Source organism: Pelodiscus sinensis, chromosome 2, assembly GCF_049634645.1.
Source record: "Pelodiscus sinensis isolate JC-2024 chromosome 2, ASM4963464v1, whole genome shotgun sequence".
Taxonomy (NCBI): Eukaryota; Metazoa; Chordata; order Testudines; family Trionychidae; genus Pelodiscus; species Pelodiscus sinensis.
This window is the reverse complement of record NC_134712.1, coordinates 117,559,551-117,565,623: the sequence shown is the minus strand read 5'-3', so window position 1 is coordinate 117,565,623 and position 6,073 is coordinate 117,559,551.

Genomic DNA, 6,073 nt, shown 5'->3' with positions numbered 1-6,073 from the left:
ACGCCAAAAGCTGCAGCTCAGAGGCACTACTAGCACCAAATGCACTTGCTCCATACCGGGGAGGGGGACATGCGTGACATCAGGCTGTTGTCCCACAGGAAATGTATATATAAAAAAGAGAGAGAGAGAGAGAACATGAAATAATCACACCAGTTTCAATTATTTTGGTAATTTATCTCAAAATACTTGTCAACAAGTCTTTCTCTTTCCATATATATAAAAAAGTTTTTCCTGTAGGACGACAGAGTGACCTGATCATGTCACTCTGGGTATGTCTACACTACAAAGTTAATTCGAACTAACGGATGTTAGTTCAAATTAACTTTGATAGGCGCTGCACTAGCGCTCCGCTAGTTTGAACTTAATTCGAACTAGCGGAGCGCTTAGTTCGAACTAGGTAAACCTCATTTCATGAGGACTAACGCCTAGTTCGAACATACTAGTTCGAACTAAGGGCTGTGTAGCCCTTTAGTTTGAACTAGTGGGAGGCTAGCCTGTCCCAGCTTGCCCTGCTGGCCACTCTGGCCAACACCAGGCAAACTCTAGTGCCCCCCTCCCGGCCCCATAGCCCTTAAAGGGCCCTGGGCTGGCTACAGTGTTTGTGCCAGTTACAAGGCTGCCAGCATCGTGCCAGCAGACCCTACACCTGACACCCCATGAACCAGCCACCCGATGCCCCCCAGCCCTCCCCCTCTTCCCGGAACCAGCCTGGCGGCTCCCAGGAGCCTGCCCGGGGCTGCAAGAGAAGGGCGCCTGCGTGGTCTAGTGCGGAGATCGTGGACTTCATCGAGGTTTGGAGGGAAGCCTCCAATGTCCACGATCTCCGCACTAACCACAGGAACGTGGCCGTCTACGGCCGCATGGCTGCCAGCCTGGCCGCCAGAGGCCACCACCGCAGCAGGGAGCAAGTCCGCTGCAAAATAAAGGACCTGCGGCAGTCCTACTCCCGGGCCTGCCTGCCAGGGGCCGACCCGGAGGCCTGCCCCCACTTTCTGGCTCTGGACCGCATCCTGGGGGCTCACGCCGTCCCTGCCCCCAGGGTGGTCATCCACCCCGGGGCGGAGGGACCACTCAGTGACACGGAGGAGGAGGAGGAGGACGCCGAGAGCCAGGAGCCTGACGGCAGCCTGCCCAGGACCCGGGACTCCCGAGGAACCCCACAGAGCCGATCGCCTGTGTCGTCAGAGGCTGGGGAGGCCTCCACATGTGAGTACCATCATGCTCCCCTTAAGTGTACGGGAGGTTGGGGGGAGAGGGAGCCCAGGGACCGTGCGCCTGCCCTTGCCCACCACGGAGCAGCAGCTGGGTGTCATGCAGGGGCCCTGGCCTTGCAGAGGGGGGCTGGGTTTCACCCACCTGGGTCCCAGGGAGAATTGACCGCTGCTCTTGTTTCACCACAGCTGCAGCACCTGGGCCTGCAGGGCGCACCATCCTACCTGCAGCAGCCGCCCACGCCCGGGCCAGCAGGAGAGCCAGGAACCAGGAGGAGTACCAGCGGGCGGCACCTCCGCTTCCTGGATCACCAGCTCCGCACCCAGGACCACTGGGTCCAGGAGGACACTTCGGCTGCACCAGCGGAGCTTGGAGGCACTGGAGGAGCAGGGCCGTGCCCTCAGAGGCCACCTCCAGAGCCTCCTCGACCGGTTCCCGCTTCCTCCTGCTCCTGCTCCCCCTGCTCCTGCTTCCTCTGCAGCCCCCGTCCCTCCTGCCCCAACCTCCACACCCATTCCCCCCCGACGCCCCCTCATCCGCAGTATTGCAAGACGGGAGAGGCAGCCGGACCCCCACCCCTGAGCTTTCCTTTCCCTTCCTTCCTTCCACCCCCTTCCAGCTCCCTCGTCCCAGTTTTCCCCCTCCCCTCTCCCACCCTCACTCCTCCGTTCCCCCACCCCACTTATGTTAAATAAAAAGAGATGTTGTTTGCCAAAACAGGTGTCTTTATTTCACATTAGGAAGGGTGGTTAGGAAGGGGAAAGGGGAAGGCGGGGAGGGTGGAAGAAGGCCCCAGTGGGGCATGCAGGGAGAGTTCAGTCCTCCGCCTCCTCCACCAGGAAGCTCTCCCGCAGGGCTTCCCGGATCCGGACAGCCCCCCGGTGGGCTTCCCGGACAGCAGCAGTGTGGGGCTGAGCATAGTGGCCAGCCATGTGGTCAGCCTCATCCATCCAGGCTATCAGGAAAGCCTCCCCCTTTCTCTCACATAAATTGTGCAGCACAGAACATGCTGCCACTACAGGAGGTATATTGTGCTCGGCGAGGTCCAGACGGGTGAGGAGGCATCAAAAGCGGGCTTTCAGTCGCCTGAAGGCCCCCTCCACCACGATGCGGGCCCTGGTGAGCCTGGCATTGAAGGCCTGGCGGGAGGGATTGAGGTGCCTCGTGTAGGGCTTCATCAGCCACGGCTGTAGTGGGAAGGCAGCATCCCCCACCAGGCAGACGGGATGTCCACGTCCCCGACCCTGATGTGGCGGTCGGGGAAGAAGGTCCCGGCCTGCAGCCTCTGGCACACGGAGGAGGTGCGGTACACCCGGGCGTCGTGTGCCTTGCCGGACCAGCCGACATTAATGTCCGTGAACTGTCCCCGGTGGTCACTCACGGACTGCAGGATCATGGAGAAGTACCCCTTGCGGTTGACGTACCGGGAGGCCTGGTGTTCCGGGGCACGGACGGGGATGTGCGTCCCGTCGATGCCCCCCCCCCCCCGCAGTTGGGGAAGCCCAGGGCACCAAAGCCCCCGATGACGGCGTCCGGGTAGGCGAGGCGGACCACCCTGCGGAGCAGCACCCGGTTGATGGCCCTGACCACCTGCGGAGAGACACAGCAAAGCCGAATCAGTGGGGCGCCCGGGTGGCTGGGAGTGTTTGTTCCCTGGCAGTGCCCCGTGCCCCACTCCCGGAAGCAACCCCCCCGGGTGGCGTGTAGTATGGCCGGGAGAGACCGGTGCGGGGCACTTTCGCCTCCTCCCTCCCCCCTCTTTTTCCCTGGGGCAGCCCATCCCCTCCTTGCAGCCTCCCTCCACCTTCGGTCCAGTGGCCGATGAGTGCCCTACCTGCATGAGCACTGCTCCGACGGTGGATCTCCCCATGCCGAACTGGTTCCCGACGGATCAGTAGCTGTCCGGCGTGGAGAGCTTCCAGAGGGTGATGGCCACATGCTTCTGGAGGGGGATGGCAGGCCTCATGCGAGTGTCCCTTCTGCGCAGGGCAGGGGCAAGCCACTTGCAGAGCTCCAGGAAGGTGTCCCTCCTCATCCTGAAATTCTGGGTCCACTGTCGGTCTTCCTAGTGCTCTAGGATGATGCGGTCCCACCAGTCACTGCTGGTGTCCAGACACCAGATGCGGCGGGGCACACCGGCGTCTGGGCACCGCCGTGGCTCCTCCATGGCCCCCAGGGCGGTCAGGCGGAGAGGCAGGGGGCTGATGTGCACCAGGTGGTGCCAGGCAGCCTCAAGCCATTGGTGGCAGGCTTGCAGCAGCAAGTCCAGAAAGTGCACCAGAAGGTGCAGGGCGAGCTCTGGCTCCATGTTGCTACCTGCAGCGGTGTTCCCGAAGGGAAGCACCGACACAGACGGGCACAGAGACCAACGCTTTGCTGTCCCTCGGCGAGGTTGGCAAGCAAGCGGAAAAGCTGAGAACCGGCTGTCCAGGGGGGGTCCCTTTAAGCACGAACCTCAGATAGCCTCAGACAGCAGCCACACAAAGCAACTGCTGACCTGATGCCCTGCCAGAACTGGTTTCAGCTGCCCTTAAATGCGCCCCTGCGTCCAATCAGTGTGGACGCGCTAGTTCGAATTAGCAAAACGCTAATTCGAACTAGTTTTTAGGTCTAGCTGCGCTAGTTCTAATTAGCTTAGTTTGAATTAACGAATTCGAACTAAGTTAGTTCGAATTAGCGCTGTAGTGTAGTCATACCCTCTGTGTCTTGCAGCCCCATCCCTCTCAGCCACCCTGTCTCCTCCCTCCCTCCCTCACCGGTGCTGACAGCTCTGGTGCTGGGGCAGGCAACAACCACGCAGTTTCCCTGATCATCTTTGCGCTCTGGGGTAGGGAGCCTGGGGGGCAGCCATGCATCAGTGGTCTGGGGAGGGGGCAGGAGCCATGTCCCCTCCCCCCTTGCAGGGGGGTTCGGGTGCTGTGCCCCTTTCCCCCTTGCGGGGGAGGAGGTCCAGGAGCCACAAGGCCTCCACCCTCACAGGGGAAGGAAGGGGGGCTAGGAGCTGCATGCTCTTCTCCCTTGTGTGTGGGGTGAAGGAGCCGTGAGGCATTCACCCTTGGTGCTGGAGGCCTGGCCAGTCTTCAGCCACCGTTCCTGGCAGCCGGAGGTGGGGGAAAGAAGCAGAACTAAAGGGGCTTCGGCCTCTGGGCAGGAAGGAAAGAGCTGGAGTGGCTTTGGATCCTCCCCGGTGGCTGGGGGTGAGGTGAAGAGCCAAGGGCAGGGTGGCTTTGGAGGGGAGAGCAGAATCCAACACGGCTTCCGCCCAACCCCATGACGGCCGGAGGGAGAGAGCCGGGCCAGATGTGGTCTCAGCATGGCCAACCCCTTGGCAGCTGCTGAGGGGGGGAGAGTAGGGGTGGTCTGGTTTCAGGGGGTCCTGGCAGCTGTGGGGAGAGAGGTGGGGTAGGTCGGGGGTGTGGTGAGCCTGGGCTGCCTACCTCCAGAGATGCGGGTCGGCGAGCATAGCGAGCAGGGGGCACTGCCCTCTACTGTATTTGTAATTACATAAGAGATTCAGGAAATGTTTGTTGACAAATGCTGCCTTAGGCATATTAATACAGACTTTTGAGTAATAATTCCTTTAAACTATTATACAGAAGTACACTTTTCCTCACAGAATTGTGCTTGTTTCATAAATAATCCACCTGTTTGTATCTGAATATAAAGTTAATGCTGTACATTGATAAAAATGCCTAGAGAGGATGTGGGTTTGGGATGTATTAGCAAGAAAATTGTAAGCAAGACAAGAAATAATAATGCTCTATTCAGAACTCAGAAAGCCATTTCTGGGCACCACACTTTGGAAAAGCTATGGACAAAATTCAGAGGAGAGCAGTAAAAATGATAAAAAGCCTAGAAACTGTGACCTTTGAGAGTGCGTGTCTTGGTGTATCAGCTCCTTTTTTTATATAGTCCTGTCTTTTGAGAAGCATTTCCAGCTGGGAGCAAGACAGCAGGCAGTATGTATGGAAGGAAACTCCATGCTTTTTCTTTGCTAAGATGTGGACTTTTGTTATTGTTTTTGCCTCTCCCTCCAAAGAATGGTCATTTAGCAGGTAATGGTCCTTCAGCTTTGCTTACTTTAGCTGAGGTGTCAGCTTGCCTGTTGTTTCTGAGGAACTGGTTTGACCACTACTCAGATGTATCTGAAAAAACCTACTGGTGTCTCACAGGTTGCAATGGGAGTTATGCATGTGCTTAGCATTTGTTTAAGTGCTGTCCAGAATATGGATGCACTTCTTGGGGCCACATTATACATCGTCTTCTAATAATTCTTAAGTGGACAGGTGAATTCTAATAATAAACATTGATATTTTGGCAATGGGACTCTGTTTGATTTTCCAGTTTTATATTTGCTTGGTTCCTAATTATACATGGGGCATCTCAAAACATTTTTTCCCTAATAAATATAATCTACCCAGATCAGTGTTTAGCATAATTGATGTCCCCTGAGAAATGATCAAAAGAAAGAACTGCAATCTACAAACTATTGAGTGTTTCTCATGTACAAAGGTGAGGATCAAGTAGGGCTTACAGCAGGCATGTCCAAAGTCCGGCCCGCGGGCCAATTGCGGCCCGTGTTCCGGTTTAATACGGCCCCAAAGGTAATTTGGCAATATCTATCTTTTATGGCCCCCAACTAATCCATATGTATTGAGACGAATACATTGTAAAATCTCAGTTAATGTCAGTTGGTCTAAATCAGTTATAAATATATTTGGACACAACGGGCTCGTCTACACTGGCCCCTTTTCCAGAAGGGGCATGTTAATTTCAGCTATCGTAGTAGGGAAATCCATGGGGGATTTAAATATCCCCCGCGGCATTTAAATAAAAATGTCCGCCGCTTTTTTCCGGCTTT